General features: G+C 40.1%; 1 long non-coding RNA gene across 1 annotated transcript in view; it reads left to right on the forward strand.

Annotated features, from left to right (window-relative positions):
• The window catches only part of LOC129534495 (uncharacterized), a 37,224-nt gene extending 17,868 nt beyond the window's left edge, over positions 1 to 19,356 (forward strand). The window contains exons 4-5 of the long non-coding RNA XR_008681108.2: positions 1,042 to 1,206; positions 19,259 to 19,356. This is a non-coding gene — a long non-coding RNA (uncharacterized lncRNA). The remainder of the gene's footprint in view (positions 1 to 1,041; positions 1,207 to 19,258) is intronic.
• The last annotated feature ends 821 nt before the right edge of the window (positions 19,357 to 20,177 follow it).

Raw genomic sequence — 20,177 nt, forward strand, 5'->3', positions numbered from 1 at the left:
GGGCTCAAGTGATCCTCCCATCTCAGCCTCCCCAAGTGGTGGGGTTAAAGGCGCGAGCACCGCACCTCACCCATTTGTTGACTTTCAATGCAAGTAAATGACTTTCAATGCAAATAAATGCTGGATTAGCAAAACTGTTGTATGATTTTTTGTTTCTCTTAGTGAAGCCTGCTTAATCCTAGTTGCATAGTGTTTTCACCATTCATCCAGAACACATACGTCAGATCCAAGGGCCAAGTTGCAGCTAGCTTATATAATGCCTTCGTGCAAATAACAAAACAATGCCTCTTCTAAGCAGGTCAATTAGGGAAAACAAAAGCATATTCCTGTGAGCCAATGCAGCACCAGGAAAAATTGGGAAGAACAGGTGGTACATTTGTGTCGAAAAAGAGGTGCTCAGTCTTTTGGGAAAGAGCAACTGCCAGGCAGGGTAGCTATGGTTAGTTAGTGGAACAGAGGTGGGGCTTGGGCCCCACTTATCACTGTGGCTGGAGCCTGTGGGCAGAGTGGAGGCCCTCATACCTCAGAAACTGACTCATACAAAGTTTCATATAGATGAAAGGGTGATGAGGTAACAGCCACAATGCATCCACAGAAAAGGTCATTTTCGTGTACTGAATTTAGGTCATTATTTAAATACAAAGATAAGGAGTCTTTTGCTTTCAATTATATGTCCTTTGTAAAAAAAAAAAAAAAAGAAAATGACAACATGGCACTTTTGTAGTCTTAGTGCCATGCATCACTTCTGTTTTATCCTTGTTTAAATTACTAAACTGAATGTTTTTGTTTATAAACGTGAGAGGAAAGGGAAAAGCCAAAATATTGCACAACTAAAAAAGCCCATTGTTCTGAATAATAAAACTGCCAGAGAAGGTAAATTGTGCTTCAGTGCATGAATTTATTTAAAGAAGATAAAAGACTTTGTTTCCTCAAACTCTCTGATAGAGACACTAAATCAAACCCCAAATCTGAAGTAGCAGATATTAGATGTCAGATGCATGGGTCATTCATTCATCTCCCCCTTTCCTTGCTATAACTCAGCTCAGAACAAGGGAAAAAGAGTCAGCTGTAATTAAGAAGCAAAGACTAAATCTCAATCCTCTGGGCGCTGACGGCAGTGTCTGAGGTAGCAGTCTGAAGTATTCGTGCATGACTGAAGAAACCTTATGATGGGGAAAGATTTGAAGGCAGGGGGCAGTGGATAAGGTAAGATATAATATGATTTTTTTCCCCATTAATCTCTTATTTTTCCCTCCAGATGCAGGTCCAAAGCCTGTAGGAGAATTTTTTTGCAAATATGATGAAAAATGACTCTACTTCCCTTCAACTTTGATATTTTGGAAATTGGGTCTATAAAGACTAAATATTGTGATGAACCTTTTAGTTACAGTGTTTCAATTGATTCCAGATTAAGTGAAACCCTCTAAGGCCTGAACTGATGGGTTTATTTTGGGACTGTCCTAAAATCCAAATCTTTATAATTCCCAAACTGCATGAGTCTTATGCTTACATTGTGTCCCCTCTAAATGGGGAGGAATAATTTAGGCCCCAAACGGGCATTCTTTTTCCAGTGCAATACCAATTCAATTTCAACCATCTGAAAAATTACTCAATTAAAGTCTATTTTCTGAATGCAAGTGATTGCCCATCCTGGAATAGCTCTCCTTGTCTGCGGCCTTTTCTGCAGAGTAGCTGATAAGGGGCTGGCTGGGCTGACAACATGTATGTGTACAAACCTGCACACTAGAGTAATGATCCTAGGGATACCTCTGTACTCAGGAACTTTGTGTTGATGTTGGATAATCCTTGGGTGTTTGAGGGTTTTTTTTTTTAATTACATTGTTCATGAATTCATTATATATTTGTTTAAGGCACACACTAAATTTTAAATATCTGAAATGACTAATTTACAAAATTCATTTCTGAAGCCAGAATTGGGTGAGGAGTTAAAGTAATTCAATCTTTCATAAACACATAATGAACACCTGCTGCGTTAAGCAGGGGAACTAGAATGAATAGGACACAGCCTTGGTCTTGAGAAGTATACATTCTAGTTGGAGGACTGAGAAAAGAATACAAATAATTACAATATAAAGCAGGTGAGGATGAGCGTTTAGGAGTACAAAGTGAAGTGAGTTCATAGGAAGGGGTTCTCATCCATTTGAAACTACAAAATATTTCTATGGAACTTTGAAATTTAAGATTGCCTTGGAAGATGAGTTAAATTTGACAGAATAAAATATTATGCACATAAGGAATAATATAACAAAGGCACAGAGAGGAAAAGACTGCATAGCAAATGGTTATTTTTTGGCTGGAGAATGGGGCTCATACAAAAGAACATTGGGCATTAAAGCCAGAATGCACTTTAACCTGGGGCAGTGTGGACTAAATTGGAGTGAAGAAAGAAATGAATGCGAAGGTGGAGGGTGGAGCTGGTTCAGGGAAGAGACCAGAACAATAACCCTAGGGAGGTAAAGAGGAATTTAGCTAAGGTGGTAACAGTGGGGAAAGAAAAGAAGGGATGAATATGAAAAACTTTCTGAAGGACTACTTGCTGGGAACTGTTAACAACTTAGATGTGGTGAATAGGGAGAGAAAGAGACCACTGGTGGCTGAGAATGAGCCTGGTACTAACAGAGAGATAGGAAAGTCAAGAGGAAGAATTGGGGGTGGAAAAAACAACATTTTTGTTGAGATTTAGTTTATTTGAATACTTGGGATAGCCAGGAGTTAAGGAGATACCTTTTAGTCTTACACATCCACATGTCAAAGCCATCACATTGCAGCTATGCGCTTAATGATGAAAGTTTAGATGGGAAGATGTTGGGCATTATGAAAGAGAAAAGCAAGGGAAAGAGTAAAGGCCAAAGAGAGTATCAGGTCTTCAGAATATCACATTTTGCAGACAAGTGGGCAACAAAGCTAGTTTTGGGTGCTTGGGTGATCACTGGCAACATTAAGGAGAACTTTTAGTCTAATGCTGGGAGTAGGGTCCAGAAATAAAAGTCCCAAGTGAGGCAAAAATAATGAGAGAGAGAGAGAGAGACAGAGCTCTCCATCTGGTGTGGTTTATTTTGTGACTTGAACTGTGATGTGCTGTTAGGGTGGCCAGATTGTGTTAAGCTGGCCAACCATCCCAGTTTGCCCGGGACAGTCCCGTTTTAGCACGAAAAATCTGCATCCCAGGAATCTCCCTAGTTCTGGGCAAGCTGGGATGGTTTGTCACCCTACAATTCTTAGGGCAACATACGGCACTTAGTAGGTTATCAGTAAGTATTTGTTGAGTGAATGAAAAAAAAAAAAAACAGAGACAGATTAACATCTCTGGGGCTAAGTTCCTTAAGTTTGTAAAATGAGGTTAGAAAAATCTGTAATAGCCAGCACATGAGGTTATTTTGACAACCAGATAAAATAATGTTTCACGCGCGTCCGTGTGAAGAGACCACCAAACAGGCTTTGTGTGAGCAACAAAAAACGGCACCAAATTTCATGCGCGTCCGTGTGGAGACCACCAAACAGGATTTGTGTGAGCAACAAAAAACGGCACCAAATTTCATGCGCGTCCGTGTGAAGAGACCACCAAACAGGCTTTGTGTGAGCAACATGGCTGTTTATTTCACCTGGGTGCAGGCGGGCTGAGTCCGAAAAGAGAGTCAGCAAAGGGAGATAAGGGTGGGGCTGTTTTATATGATTTGGGTAGGTAAAGGAAAATTACAGTCAAAGGGGGTTTGTTCTCTGGCAGGCAGGAGTGGGGGTCGCAAGATGCTCAGTGGGGGTGCTTTTTGAGCCAGGATGAGCCAGGAAAAGGACTTTCACAAGGTAATGTCATCAGTTAAGGCAAGGACCGGCCATTTACACTTCTTTTGTGGTGGAATGTCATCAGTTAAGGTGGGGCAGGGCATATTCACTTCTTTTGTGATTCTTCAGTTACTTCAAGCCATCTGGGCTTATACGTGCAAGTCACAGGGGATGCGATGGCTTGGCTTGGGCTCAGAGGCCTGACATTCCTGCCTTCTTATATTAATAAGAAAAATAAAACAAAATAGTGTTGAAGTGTTGGGGTGGCGAAAACTTTTGGGGGGTGGTATGGAGAGAGAATGGGCAATGTTTCTCAGGGCTGCTTCAAGTGGGATTAGGGGCGGCGTGGGAACCCAGAGTGGGAGAGATTAAGCTGAAGGGAGGTCTTGTGGTAAGGGGTGATATTGTGGGGATGTTAGAAGAAACATTTGTCGTATAGAATGATTGGTGATGGCCTGGATACGGTTTTCTATGAATTGAAAAACTAAACGGAATAACAGAAGGAGAAAAACAGGTATAAAAGGTCTAAGAATTGGGACGACTCAGGATATCTGATTAGAGTGTGCTTAAGGAGATTCGGCATAGTCCTGCCAGCAAAGATTATTTATTTACTTCAAGAGTTAAGAGTGGCAGTTTGGGGATAGCACCAGGAGATATCAGCTGTGATGGCTTGGAAAAACAGTGTAAACCAGCAGTGTAAACAAGAGCAGGGCATGTTTGAGTAGTTGAGAACGGTGAATAGGAGTATGACTAGATAGAAAATAGTAGGGATGACAAGTTTTTTTTTTTTTTTTTTGAGGCACAGTCTAAGTTGGTCTGGTGTCTGGAATGAGACTGGGGCCTAATAAAAAAGAGCGTCTATACAGAAGCTTAAATGGGCTGTACCTTGTAGCATTCTGAGAACAGGCCTGAATTCTGAGAAGGGAAAGTGGTAAAAGTATTGTCCAGTCCTTTTTAAGTTGGTGGCTGAGCTTGGTGAGGTGTGTTTTTAAAAGACCTTTAGTCTATTCTACTTTTCTTGAAGGCAGAGGACCATAAGGGATATAAAGGTTTCACTGAATACTAAGAATCTGAAAAACTGCTGGCTGATTTGACTAATAAAGGCTCATCTGTTATCAGACTGTATTGAGGTGGGAAGGCTAAACTGAGGAATTATGTCTGACAGAAGGGAAGAAATGACTGCGGTGGCCTTCTCAGACCCTGTAGGAAAGGCCTTTACTTATTCAGTGAAAGTGTCCATTTAGACTAAGAGGTATTTTAGTTTCCTGACTCGGGCATGTTGAGTAAAGCTAATTTGCCAGTCCTGGGTGGGGGCAAATCCTCGAGCTTGATGTGTAGGGAAGGGAGGGGGCCTGAATAATCCCTAAGGAGTAGTAGAATAGCAGACGGAACACTGAGAAGTTATTTCCTTGAGGATAGATTTCCACGATGGAAAGGAAATGAGAGGTTCTAAGAGGCGGGCTAGTGGCTTGTACTATAGCATAACCTGCCTTTGCTGGTGTGTGGCGATTAGGCCTGGTGGAACCGCCATCAATAAATCAAGCGTGATCAGGGTGAGGAACAGGAAAGAAGGAAATTTGGGGAAATGGGGTGAATGTCAGGTGGATCAGAGAGATACAGTCATGAGGGTCAGGTGTGGTATCAGGAATAATGTGGGAGGCTGGATTGAAGTCCGGGCCAGGAACAATGGCAATTGTGGGAGACTCAACAAAGAGTGAGTATAGCTGAAGGAGCGGGGAAGCAGAAAGTACATGCGTCAGGTATGAGGAAGAAAACAGATTTTGGAAGTTGTGAGAACTGTAGAGAGTGAGTTGAGCATAGTTTGTGATTTTGAGGGCCTCTAAAAGTATTAAAGCAGCGGTAGCCGCTGCACGCAGACATGAGGGCTAGGCTAAAACAGTAAGGTCAAGTTGTTTGCAGAGAAAGGCTACAGGGTGCGGTCCTGGCTCTTGTGTGAGAATTCTGACCGCACTAACTATGCCTAGGAAGGAAAGGAGTTGTTGTTTTGTAAGGGATTGAGGTTTGGGAGATTAATTGGACACGATCAGCAGGGAGAGCACGTATGTTTTTATGAGAATTATGCCGAGATAGGTAACAGATGAGGATGAAATTTGGGCTTGACTGAAGTAATGGGGGCTGTGTATGAAGCCTTGTGGCAGTACAGCCTTGGTAATTTGCTGAGCCTAATGGGTGTCAGGGTCAGTCTAAGTGAAAGCAAAGAGAGGCTGGGATGAGGGATGCAGGGGAATAGTGAAAAAAGCATCTTTAAGATCAAGCACGGAATAGTGAGTTGTGAAGGAAGGTATTGAGGACAAGAGTGTATGGGTTGGGCACCACAGGGTGGACAGGCAAAACAATTTGGTTGATAAGGCGCAGACCCTGAACTAACTTGTAAGGCTTGTCTGGTTTTAGGACAGGTAAAATGGGGGAATTGTAAGGAGAGTTTATAGGGTTTAAAAGGCCATGCTGTAGCAGGTGAGTGATAACAGGCTTTAATCTTTTTAAAGCGTGCTGCGGGATGAGATATTGGCGTTGAGTGGGGTAAGGGTGATTAGGTTTTAATGAGATGGTAAGGGGTGCATGATCGGTCACCAAGGAGGGAGTAGAGGTATCTTATACTTGTGGGTTAAGGTTGGGGGATACAAGAGGAGGACGCAAAGGAGGCTTTGGATTGGGAAGAAGGGCGGCAATGAGATATAGCTGTAGTCCAGGAATAGTCAGGGAAGCAGATAATTTAGTTAAAGTGTCTCAGCCTAATAAGGGAACTGGGCAGGTGGGGATAACTAAAAAGGAGTGCTTAAAAGAGTATTGTCTAAGTTGGCACCAGAATTGGGGAGTTTTAAGAGGTTTAGAAGCCTGGCCATCAATACCCACAACAGTTATGGAGGCAAGGGAAACAGGCCCTTGAAAAGAAGGTAATGTGGAGTGGGTAGCCTCCATATTGATTAAGAAGGGGACGGGCTTACCTTCCACTGTGAGAGTTACCTGAAGCTCGGTGTCCGTGATGGTCTAGGGGGCTTCCGAGGCGATCGGGCAGTGTCAGACTTCAGCCGCTAAGCCGAGAAGATCTGGGAAGGAGTCAGTCAGAGAGCCTTGACTGAGTTCCAGGGGCTCTGGGAGTGGCTGCCAGGTGAGTTGAACAGTCTGATTTTCAGTGGGGTCCCACACAGATGGGACGCAGCTTAGGAGGAATCCCGGGCTGCGGGCATTCCTTGGCCCAGTGGCCAGATTTCTGGCACGTGTAGCAAGCTCCTGGGGGAGGAGGTTCTGGAGGAAGGCCTGGCTGCTGCGGTTCAGGCGTTTGGAAGTTCTTGTGTGCTGGAGATGTGGCTGGGGTTTGTCTCACAGTGGAGGCAAGGAATTGCAACTTTTTTCTGTTATTATACACCTTGAAGGTGAGGTTAATTAAGTCCTGTTGTGTGGTTTGAGGGCCAGATTACAATTTTTGGAGTTTTATTTAATGTCGGGAGCAGATTGGGTAATAAAATGTATATTGAGAATAAGACGGCCTTTTGACATTTAGGGTCTAGGGCTGTAAAGCCTCTCAGGTTTGCTGCCAAACGAGCCATGAACTGGGCTGGATTTTTATATTTGATGAAAAAGAGCCTAAACGCTTCTGATTTGGGATAAAGAAAAAGGAGCATTAACCTTGACTATGCCTTTGGCTCCAGCCACCTTTTTAAGAGTAAATTGCTGGGCAGGTGGGGGAGGGCTAGTCATGGAATGAAACTGTAAGCTAGACCAGGTGTGAGGAGGGGAGGTGATAAAAGGATTATAGGGTGGAGGAGCAGAGGCTGAGGAAGCATTGGGACCTAGCTCGGCCTGGCGAGGAGGGGAGAGGTCAGATGGGTCTGTAGAAAAGGAAGATTAGAAAGACTCAGTGACGCTTGGGGTTGGGACTGAGGGGACAGGCAGGAGGGAAAGAAGGAAGATTTGGGACTAGTTGCACTGGGCACAGAGACTAGGAAGGGACTGATGTGTAAAAGAATGCCTGGACGTCAGGCACCTCAGACCGTTTGCCTATTTTACAACAAGAATTATTTAGATTTTGCAGGATGGAAAAATTGAAAGTGCCATTTTCTGGCTATTTGGAACTACTGTCGAGTTTGTATTGGGGTCAAGTGGCATTGCAGAAGAAAATAAGGCATTTAGGTTTTAGGTCCGGTGTGAGTTGAAGAGGTTTTAAGTTTTTGAGAACACAGGCCAAGGGAGTAGAAGGAGGAATGGAGGGTGGAAGTTTGCCCATAGTGAAGGAAGCAAGCCTAGAGAAAAGAGAGAGTAGAGAAATGGAGGGAAGGCGTTCGGGGTTCTTACCTTCCAGAAAAGTGGGAAAAGGGGTTGGGGCACAGAGATAAGAGGTCAGGGCATGGAAATAAGGGATTGGGGTGCAGAGATATAAGAGGTTGGGGCACGGAAATAAGGGATTGGGGTGCAGAGATATGAGGGAGGAGCACGGAAATAAGGGATTGGGGCACAGAGATAAGAGGTTGGGGTGCGGAAATAAGGGATTGGGGCACAGAGATAAGAGGTCGGGGTGTGGAAATAGGGGATTGGGGTGCAGAGATAAGAGGTTGGGGCACAGAAATAAGGAATTGGGGCACAGAGATAAGAGGTTGGGGCACAGAAATAAGGGATTGGGGCACAGAGATAAGAGGTTGGGGCACAGAAATAAGAGATTGGGGTGCAGAGATAAGAGGTTGGGGTGTGAAAATAAGGGATTGGGGGTTCTTGCCCCATAGAAAAGCAGGACTTGCCGCTAAGGGTGAAGGAGAAGGGGTTGAGGGGTACTTGCCCCTCTCCCAGAAAAGCGGGACTTGCTGCTAAGGGTAAAGGAGAAGGGGTTGAGGGGTACTTGCCCCTCTCCCAGAAAAGCAGAGAAGGGGTAGAGACAAGGAGAGAAGGGGTTGAGGTACTTGCCCTTTCCCCAGAAAAGTGGGACTTGCCGCTAAGGGTGAAGGACCAAGGCGTGCGTCCCTGCATGGTCTGACACCCTGGAAACATGGGTGTATAATCAGAGAGGCATCCCTGCAATGATTAAACACCAAGGGAAGGCTGCCTTCCCAGTCCGTGACTGGCGCCGGAGTTTTGGGTCCATGGATAAAACGTGTCTCCTTTGTCTCTCCCAGAAAATGAAAGGAATTGAAATTAAGAGAAGGGAGAGATTGAAGAGTGGAAAGGAGAAAGTGGTTGAGGGACAATGAGAGAGGTTGGAGAAGAGAGTAAGAAGAGGCCGCTTACCTGATTTAAAATTGGTGAGATGTTCCTTGGGCTGGTCGGTCTGAGGACCTAAGGTCATAGGTGGATCTTTCTCACGGAGCAAAGAGCAGGAGGACAGGGGATTGATCTCCCAAGGGAGGTCCCCTGAGCCGAGTCACGGCACCAAATTTCATGCGTGTCCATGTGAAGAGACCACCAAACAGGTTTTGTGTGAGCAACATGGCTGTTTATTTCACCTGGGTGCAGGCGGGCTGAGTCCGAAAAGAGAGTCAGCAAAGTGAGATAAGGGTGGGGCCGTTTTATAGGATTTGGGTAGGTAAAGGAAAATTACAGTCAAAGGGGGTTTGTTCTCTGGCGGGCAGGAGTGGGGGTCGCAAGATGCTCAGTGAGGGTGCTTTTTGAGCCAGGATGAGCCAGGAAAAGGACTTTCACAAGGTAACGTCATCAGTTAAGGCAAGGACCGGCCATTTACTCTTCTTTTGTGGTGGAATGTCATCAGTTAAGGTGGGGCAGGGCATATTCACTTCTTTTGTGATTCTTCAGTTACTTCAGGCCATCTGGGCTTATACATGCAAGTCACAGGGGATGCGATGGCTTGACTTGGGCTCAAAGGCCTGACATAATGTATATGAGTATATTAGGAAAAACTGAACACTATGCAAATATATACAAATTTACGCTTGATTAATTTTTTATTTTATGCATCCTATGCATACTATTATTTGTTGAAATTTTTACTTGTCTTTTTTTTTTTTTTTTTTTGGTCGACTAACCTCTCGTTTCCAATGATGTGATATTGGCACTGAAGTTAGTAATTAATTTTGTTTATATGGCACCCAACACCCAAGAGCCTCTAGGCACATGGCCAAGTCCTTTTTTTAAATATAGTCATTAAATATAGGAAAAGAGCCAAGCAAATTCCTAAACTGGCAAGTGAAAAAAAGCGCAACTAGAAAATGGGGAAACAAAAGAATTAATAACAAGTATCAATTAAGAGAATTTCTTCCATTATCTAGGGACAAAAACTGCATCCCAAACCTAATAGAAAATAGGTTGTATAACATTAGCCACCTAATCTCCCAACCTCTTGATAAAAGAGCTCCTGAAGTATGAATTTTTTTTAAATGAAAATTTCCGTTTTTTAAAAATTGAAAATATGTTTAGGCTTTTCACTTAGCAAATTCTCATGTTAAAGTGGGAAGAGACCTTGGAGATCATCTCATTCTACCTTCTTATTTGATATGTGCTTTTTGTAGGAACAGCTCTGGGTAATGTTTTATTAACATACTTAGCTCCACAAAGTGAAGGGTAAACTCCCCTGTGAATGAAGGACTCTGCAGATTTCAGAGTGTAGACAAAGAATGGATCAGAGTTCTTAACTGGACCCTCTAAGTCCCTTCATCCATATCTAGCTCTCTCCTCCCGACTGGACAGGATCCCAGTCTCATGGTCCTAGAATATTTTGACTAAACTCTGAGGGCTGCACTGCAAAGACATTTGTTTTCTTTCCTGCTTTGTCTTCTTGCCTTTTCTCAGCTTCTGATGCTTCTTTTGCTTTTCTCTATTAATAGCTGTACATATTTCTAGAAATGGTAGATGCAATATGACTCAGAGAAATATTATTCAAAGACTTCAATTTTTTTGCTGAAGAAATTCAGCAAACTTTAAACTTTTCTTTGATTACCCCACTCTCCTGTCTTTGAAGATTTCCTTTGGAGACACCCTATTTTGTGGTGTCTCTTTTATTTGAAGTTGATTTTACAGCAACGAAACAGTTTCAAAATTAGACCTTCTTCACAAATAAGTTATTAGATAATTTGCAGAGATTATTTATTTTACAACTCAAAATTCTCTGCCTAATACCACTGTGCTATGCCAACTATATATATAGTCATTTGTGTGTATATATATTTCATATATAGTCATTTGTACACTATACAAATTTGATCTGGATAGGCAAATTGTGAGATATTTATTCTACATGAACCCTGTTATATAATGTCTGATCTATTGTACTGATCAGATTATCACTCTCATATGTTAATATTTGATACTATTAGCAAGGACATATTGTTTACTATAGTATTTATTTCATGCATGTATAACTTGTCATACAAGTAGATTGTGTCAAATTGTGACATAAAGATACTTCTCACTTTCCCTTTTAAACCCTTAATTCCTCAGTCTATACAGAGGGGTCTATTGTTGAGAACAGCTAAAATGTTACTGCTTCTGGAGTACTTCCACTTAAACAAGATGGAAAATATTGAGGGCAACTGTATGGAATTGTATATCAGACTCTGAAAGTGGAAACCACTGTGTCTTAGGCTAAGAGAAATGGTGCTGGAATATAAGGAACTCTGATATGATGTCATAAGACTATGTTCACTTCTGATTTCAACATTTATTAGCTATTTGACATTAGATAGTTGAACCCTGATAAGCCTTAATTTTCTTATCTATAAAATAGGAACACATATTTTATAAATATAATACAAATAAATAAAAAAGTGATATACAAATGCCATGTATTATTATTATTACTTTACTTCCTTTCCTATAATGCCTTTTTAGATGCCCATTAAATACTTTTCAATAAATGGTGGCATAAACTTTCTAGAGCAGTTCTAATATAGTTATTTGTAATAATTAGATATTTTGGGGGAGCTGCGTATCTTTAATTTTATTTTTTAGAAGTGTCCTGGAAATGCTATTATTTGGAAACTATTTTTCCCTTGATTATCTGGAATGAAACATTTCAAATAAGCCTCACAAGCCAGGCACAAGACTACCCTGTAATACTGGCTACAAATTTCTGAAACAGGATTGCATTTCCTTCTCAAAACCAATTTTACAGTTTAATAACATGTTCTCTCTTTTTCTTTTATAAAGAAATCCAGCTTCTTTGTTCATATGGTACTTCCTATGTGGGTATGGTTTAATTTGTCCTCACCAAAACTCGTGTTGAAATTTGATCCCCAATGTGGTAGTGCTGGGAGGTGAGGCCTAGTGGGAAGTACTTGGGTCACGGGGGCAGAGCTCTCCTGAATGACTTGGTTCGGTTCTCATAGTAATGAGTGAGTTTCTGCTATGGGAATACTGGATTAGTTCCTCCCAGAGTGGGTTGTGATGAAGTCAGGATACCCCTCAGAATTTGTCTCTTCACATGTGTCTGCTTCCCCTTTGACCTTCTGCCATGTCTTGACACAGCACGAAATGCTGTCACCAAAAGCTGAGCAGATGCTAGTGTCATGGTCTTTGAACTTCCTAGCCTGCAGAACCATAAGCTAAACAAACCTCTTTTCTTTATAAACTGCCCAGCCTCAGTCAGGCATAGCAACAAAAAAAACAGACTAAGGTAGTATTCTCTTAGCCAAAATTTGGTCCGTAGGTTTTGAATCTTTTCCTTCTTCAAATAAACAAACCAAATAAACTAATAGTTGCTTGTAAAATTTTTCCTATAAAATTTACGTTTTGTTCTGCTCTCTTTTTCTTTTGGGACAAAGTAGTGATTGTAAGGGGCACTGTCTGGATGCATTTAAGAGAGATTTCTATTTTTAAGCTTCTTAGAAAAATTACCTCTGTTCTTTGGGAATCATCTGAAGGGATTTATCGCAGTGATTTTATTATGTAGAGTTAAAATACACACTTGGCTGATTTAGCACTTGATAAAATATAGTACCTAAATAGATTTATACATTTCTTCGATATACATATATCCCCCCCAAAAGTCTCTGATATCTTGCCATTTTCTTCTTTCCCCAAAGTCCCATGAAGGTATTGAATTTTTACAAATAAATTAACTGTGCATAAGCAAGTTCTCCCTGTTTTAATCCCAGTCCTTGGGCCAAAACTCCTTTAAAATAAGCATTGCCCTAGGATCTTTGGTTTTTTTACTTTCATATCAAAGACTTCTTTCTAAATCTGTATCAATAATCATGCTGAGGGAACTACACTGTACTCAGTTCATTACCCACAGAAAAAATGAGAATTTATTTGTTTCTGTCCGGCTTTGACTTCATGACTAGAGGTAATCTGAACTAGTACCCAGGCCCAGTCTTAGACCACATATGATGGGTAACATTCTCACATTTGATCACAATCTTCTACCATTCTTTTTAATTTTTTTGAATCATTTTTGAGTGTGGTGGCAGATGGCATGTCTCTCAGTGAAATCAAAGGCATATGGCAAGCTGTTTTCAATAGTGCCATGCCACCTAAGTTGCAGTATTTATATTTCAAGGAAAAAATAATTTAGCTTCTGATACCAAGCTTTGGATGTAGTCATAATGAATATATATTTCCCAAACACCATACATTTTGAAATTTCTAAATGATTGTGTGGAAATCCTCTTTTAATCGTAGTGAGCAGTCAAGTTCAGAAATGTAGAAACTGGCTTTTTTAGATGGATCAGACAAATCTAAGAAAGAGACCAAAAAGGATCATTTTTTTGTTTGTTAGAAAAAGAAAAGTCATCTTAATAGGTTCTATAGCCTGAGAGAGGATAATCAATTTTTAAAACAATATTGTCTATTTAGGTTAAGAAAATAATACATTCATTTTACCATTTTCCATTCTCTTTTCTGTTTGTTCATTAAATTATATACAGGTCAGAAGCCAGGGGTTGAAACTTCCTTAAGTTACTTGTACACTTCATTAATTCTATTCAAATAATTCATTTCAGAGTATTAGTTGTTAATTAAAACCAGAATGACAATGGCAACAATTAAAAATCTTAAGAAAATAACTTATATTCAGTATTTTTTCTTATAACACAATGAACTCATGTCTTCCCAAACTAGATTCAGACATATTGTTAACTCACATTGTCATAGCTCTCTAGAGTCCACATTTTTTGCATGTAGAAAATCAGCACTATGCAACAGGGACAGCTGCTGTGATAGCAACCCTGTAATTGTTGGGGCTGGACTCCCAGGGGAGTAAGAAAGGAGGGGTGGAGGGAAGAAACACCACCAATACTGAGAGAGATTCCATATTTTATGAGTATCTCAACACTTAAAATCCTGGCAGTTTATATGTCTGAGTTCATTGGTGATATTTGCTATTTTATTAAGTGAAAAAAGATACAGTTTTATTTTCTCTGCAGATACATGTTTTTTTTTTTCTGTCTTTTAATGAAATTATTATTTGCTAACAAGTCTTAGGGCTTTTGCAGAACAAATCTCTTAGCTCAAGCTGTTACATCATGGCCAGTTCCCATAAGACAAGTTGATAATCACCCTTTTTGCTTTCCTTCAAATTTGACAAACCAACTAAAAACTACTAGATATTATAAACACTATCCCTTCTCTTCCTTAGATTTCTAAGAGAATTTTACTATTCTCTTAGCGTTCTCCTATTTTTATGAAGTGCCATGCCACCTTATATGCATTTCTTTCCTATCAGATACACTATATTTATATTTATGCATCAAAATTGTGGTGCTATCATTCAGAAAAGGCAACTTTTTAAAAAATTTTATTGTTATTATACTTTAATTTTAGGGTACATGTGCACAATGTGCAGGTTTTTTACATATGTATACATGTGCCATGTTGGTGTGCTGCACCCATTAACTCGTCATTTAGCATTAGGTATATCTCCTAATGCTATCCCTCCCCACTCCACCCACCCCACAACAGTCCCCAGTGTGTGATGTTCCCCTTCCTGTGTCCATGTGTTCTCATTGTTCAATTCCCACCTATGAGTGAGAACATGTGGTGTTTGGTTTTTTGTCCTTGTGATAGTTTGCTGAGAATGATGGTTTCCATTTTCATCCATGTCCCTACAAAGGACATGAACTCATCATTTTTTATGGCTGCATAGTATTCCATGGTATATATGTGCCACATTTTCTTAATCCAGTCTATCGTTGTTGGACATTTGGGTTGGTTCCAAGTCTTTGCTATTGCGAATAGTGCCACTATAAACATATGTGTGCATGTGTCTTTATAGCAGCATGATTTATAATCCTTTGGGTATATACCCAGTAATGGGATGGCTGGGTCAAATGGTATTTCTAGTTCTAGATCCCTGAGGAATCACCACACTGACTTCCACAATGGTTGAACTAGTTTACAGTCCCACCAACAGTATAAAAGTGTTCCTATTTCTCCACATCCTCTCCAGCACCTGTTGTTTCCTGACTTTAATGATCACCATTCTAACTGGTGTGAGATGGTATCTCATTGTGGTTTTGATTTGCATTTCTCTGATGGCCAGTGATAATGAGCATTTTTTCATGTGTTTTTTTGGCTGCATAAATGTCTTCTTTTGAGTCACCCACTTTTTGATGGGGTTGTTTTTTTCTTGTAAATTTGTTTGAGTTCATTGTAGATTCTGGATATTAGCCCTTTGTCAGATGAGTAGGTTGCACAAATTTTCTCCCATTCTGTAGGTTGTCTGTTCACTCTGATGGTAGTTTCTTTTGCTGTGCAGAACCTCTTTAGTTTAATTAGATCCCATTTGTCAATTTTGGCTTTTGTTGCCATTGCTTTTGGTGTTTTAGACATGAAGTCCTTGCCCATGCCTATGCCCTGAATGGTATTGCCTAGGTTTTCTTCTAGGGTTTTTATGGTTTTAGGTCTAACATTTAAGTCTTTAATCCATGTTGAATTAATTTTTGTATAAGGTATAAGGAAGGGATCCAGTTTCAGCTTTCTTTTTTTTTTTTTTTTTTTTTTTGAGAAGGAGTCTTGCTCTGTTGCCCAGGCTGGAGTGCAGCGGCGTGATCTCGGCTCACTGCAAGCTCCGCCTACCAGGTTCATACCATTCTCCTGCCTCAGTCTCCCGAATAGCTGGGGCTACAGGTGTCTGACACCGTGCCCGTCTAATTTTTTTGTATTTTTATTAGAGATGGGGTTTCACCATGTTAGCCAGGATGGTCTCGATCTCCTGACCTTGTGATCTGCCCACCTCGGCCTCCCAAAGTGCTGGAATTACAGGGTTGAGCCACCGTGCCCGGCCCCAGTTTCAGCTTTCTACATATGGCTAGCCAGTTTTCCCAGCATCATTTATTAAATAGGGAATCCTTTCCCCATTGCTTGTTTTTGTCAGGTTTGTCAAAGATCAGGTAGTTGTAGATATGCAGCATTATTTCTGAGGGCTCTGTTCTGTTCCATCGGTCTATATCTCTGTTTTGGTGCCAGTACCATGCTGTTTTGGTTACTGTAGCCTTGTAGTATAGTTTGAAGTCGGGTAGCATGATGCCTCCAGCTTTGTTCTTTTGGCTTAGGATTGACTTGGCGATGTGGGCTCTTTTTTGGTTCCATATGAACTTTAAAGTAGTTTTTTCCAATTCTGTGAAGAAAGTCATTGGTACCTTGATGGGGATGGCATTGAATCTATAAATTACCTTGGGCAGTATGGCCATTTTCACGATATTGATTCTTCCGACCCATGAGCATGGAATGTTCTTCCATTTGTTTGTATCCTCTTTTATTTCCTTGAGCAGTGGTTTGTAGTTCTCCTTGAAGAGGTCCTTCACATCCCTTGTAAGTTGGATTCCTAGGTATTTTATTCTCTTGGAAGCAATTGTGAATGGGAGTTCACTCGTGATTTAGCTCTCTGTTTGTCTGTTATTGGTGTATAAGAATGCTTGTGATTTTTGCACATTGATTTTGTATCCTGAGACTTTGCTGAAGTTGCTTATCAGCTTGAGAAGATTTTGGGCTGAGACAATGGGGTTTTCTAGATATACAATCATGTCATCTGCAAACAGGGACAATTTGACTTCCTCTTTTCCTAATTGAATACCCTTTATTTCCTTCTCCTGCCTAATTGCCCTGGACAGAACTTCCAACACTATGTTGACTAGGAGTGGTGAGAGAGGGCATCCCTGTCTTGTGCCAGTTTTCAAAGGGAATGCTTCCAGTTTTTGCCCATTCAGTATGATATTGGCTGTGGATTTGTCATAGATAGCTCTTATTATTTTGAGATATGTCCCATCAATACCTAATTTATTGAGAGTTTTTAGCATGAAGGGTTGTTGAATTTTGTCAAAGGCCAGAAAAGGCAACCTGATGGAAATTACATGTCAGGTGTCACCTCTCTCAGTACTGCAAGGCTATTTATCTACACCTCTTCCTATTTACTGTTTGTTGTACCCTTTAGATATGCTAAGGGGTTTGCAAAAAACACCTTCACTTAGGATGATGTGACTATTACTCTGAAATTTCTTGACTGCTGGAAAAGACGCAGGATTTGTCCTATATAGCATGATTCCTCTGATGTCTGGTCGATCACCCCTGCCCATCTTTTGGAGGTAGAGGATTGAAGTAGTCCTTTTTATCAACTAGAATTACTCACATTGACATTCTGTCTTGTTATAGTAAATCCTGATGTACAAGCAGCATGTAGTGGTACATTTTAATAACTAAGTGTAAAAAAAATGGCTAATGGAAACTACTTAGTGTTTGTATAGCATGGTCTGGAGTCAATGGCTGGGTTAAATCATGGTTCCTTCATTTATCAGTTTTTTGACCACAAACAAGTTGCTTGAGCTCTTTGTGCCTCAGTTTTGTCACCTGTAGAATGGAAACAAAACACTCCTCTCAAAGAGTTATTCAAAATATTGAATGAGTTAATACATATAAAGCACTCAGAACAATGCCCAGAATATAGGGAACACTTCTTAAAAGTTAGACATTTGCTTTTAAAATACAGTATAGACTAGAAAAATGTAAATCAATGCACATGAAACATTGTATTATAAGTGTTTTGCTGGCCCTGTAATTTTCTGCCATTGGGCAAATCACTTAGCCTCTCTGACCCTTAGATTTTTCATCTGTGTAATGGGGATAATGATAGTTATTTTAGAAGGATTTTTGTGAATATCAGAAACAAAAAATATATATATAAATATAAATAAATAAATATATATATTATATATATATATAATATATATATAACTCCTAGTCCAGTTCCTGGCACAAAGTAGGCACTCAATAAATGTGTTAGTAGTATTGTAACTCACATTTGCTAAGCTTAATGCTCTAATGCACAGAGAACTGATTTCAGAAGAAAAAATGTGTGTGAAAGCATTCTCTATATTTCCATTGAAAGCAAACTAATGAGGAACATATTTAGAAAAATTCAGAAATATGGAGCAACTGATTAAGCTAATGTTGTACCTCTTTATCAATCTGTCCTGGCTGAGCATAGGGAAGATCAGGCCAAATTCCTTAGCTCAAAATTCAGACTGGTGCCAAGGGAGCTATCATCCCTGATGTGGGCTAAGAGCGGTTAATGTTGATTCGCATATGGTTTTCTTTTTACTAAATGAGATTATTTCATTGAAACTGCTGTGTTCCCAAGGTCAATGAGAACTTTGCTCTTCTGCAGGTGTGCCTGTTCTCAGAAAGGTAGGATTTAGATGGTTTAAACTAGCTGAGTTTCAAGCCTTAAATCAAGGAGAAAGAATGGATTTAACTACATGAGAGAAGGAGACAATAGAACTAAGGAATAATATGCATGCTCTCAATTTTAATGTTAAATGAATTTAAAAGTACAAATATAAAGTTGTATTAACGTTGTTCTGGAAATTTTTGTCTAAAACACAAAACATAAATAAATAAAGCATATCAAGGTTTTTCTTATGTGTTACGTTCTGCATTTACATTGACATTTAATTTCCAAGTACTTACTGGCAGAAAAAGTGCCTATTTTGTGCATTTTTCTGTTTCTGTCCTATTTTTGCTTATGTGACATTTTTTCTCTGGAGGAATAAACATGTTTTAAAAAATATTTTCAGTTTGTCATTTTAATAAACAACAATTACAATGAGCTAAAATGAGCAAGTCACATAATTTTCTTGGGTGTATATAACATTAGTTAAATCCTTTAATAATTTTAAAATAAGAACTTTAACTTTTGTCATCCCCTCTGCCTCTTAAAAAAAAACACACTGATATAGAAACATGCATGTACAAACTAAAGAAAGCTCTTTTCCCTTCTTTTCTGTATTTTTTCATATTTCCTTTTTATTTTCTAAAATAGTGAATCTCAACTGTTTTAGTCTTCTAAATAAGTCCAAGGGTGTCAAGAGGAGGATAATTTTCAAATTTCTCTGAACGTCTGTCTAGTGATGATAAAACAGCAATAATATGAATCAAATACTGTACACTAAAAGGACACGAAAATAAATTTATAAAATAATTCACTTACAAGATATTCATGTTGACCTGTTGATTCTGGGTTACTTTATTATGATCTAAAATATCATCATCTCTTAAATATTAGTTCACGGGACTGGATAGTGATTGACTTTTGGGTGGCCTTCCTCAAAGCATGGTCTGAAGACCACTGCATCAGGATCACCAGAGCCTCTTGTTGAAAATGTAAGTTCTGGGTTTCTATATATGGCCTATGAAATCTGATTCTCTGGAGTCTGAGCCCCAGATCTGTGTGTGTATGTATGTATGTGTGTATGTATGTATGTATGTATGTGTGTATGTATGTATTTGAGACAGAGTCTCGCTCTGTTGCCCAGGCTGGAGTGCAGTGGTGTGATCTCGGCTCACTGCAACCTCCACCTCCTGGGTTCAAGTGATTCTCCTGCCTCAGCCTCCTGAGTAGCTGGGACTACACGCACCTGCCACCACGCCCGGGTAATTTTTTGTATTTTTAGTAGAGACAGGGTTTCACTGTGTTAGCCAGGATGGTCTCGATCTCTTGACCTCGTGATCCTCCCACCTCTCAAAGTGCTGGGATTACAGGTGTAAGCCACCGTGCCCAGCCAGCCATGTGTGTTTAACAGAAGTCCAGATAATTCTTGTGCACACTAAAGTTTGAGAAACAAAGGATTCACATCTGTATCCTCACCTTGATTTCCTAAACCAGAACTGAAAGTTATTTGTCAGTCAGGGTGGAGACTTTCTAGCACAGTGGATCTCATTACTGGCTACATATTAGAATAACCTAGAAAGCTTTCTAAAAACAGCTATGCCTAGACCATATCTGAAGGGTTTAAAAAATACAACTCTACCTTTTGATATTTGAAATACAACATTTAGCAATTAAATACAGTGGCTTCTTCTATTCTGTGTGTCCTGTTTGGTTTTTAACCTACGATTTGAACAGAGGTTCCACAAGGGTCATATTTTTGAGCATGTGTATTTCCCCAAGTAATGGTGCTGGGTAAAAAGGAGTTGCTCAAATA

The sequence above is a fragment of the Gorilla gorilla genome, chromosome 5, assembly GCF_029281585.2.
Source record: "Gorilla gorilla gorilla isolate KB3781 chromosome 5, NHGRI_mGorGor1-v2.1_pri, whole genome shotgun sequence".
In the NCBI taxonomy this organism is placed as follows: Eukaryota; Metazoa; Chordata; class Mammalia; order Primates; family Hominidae; genus Gorilla; species Gorilla gorilla.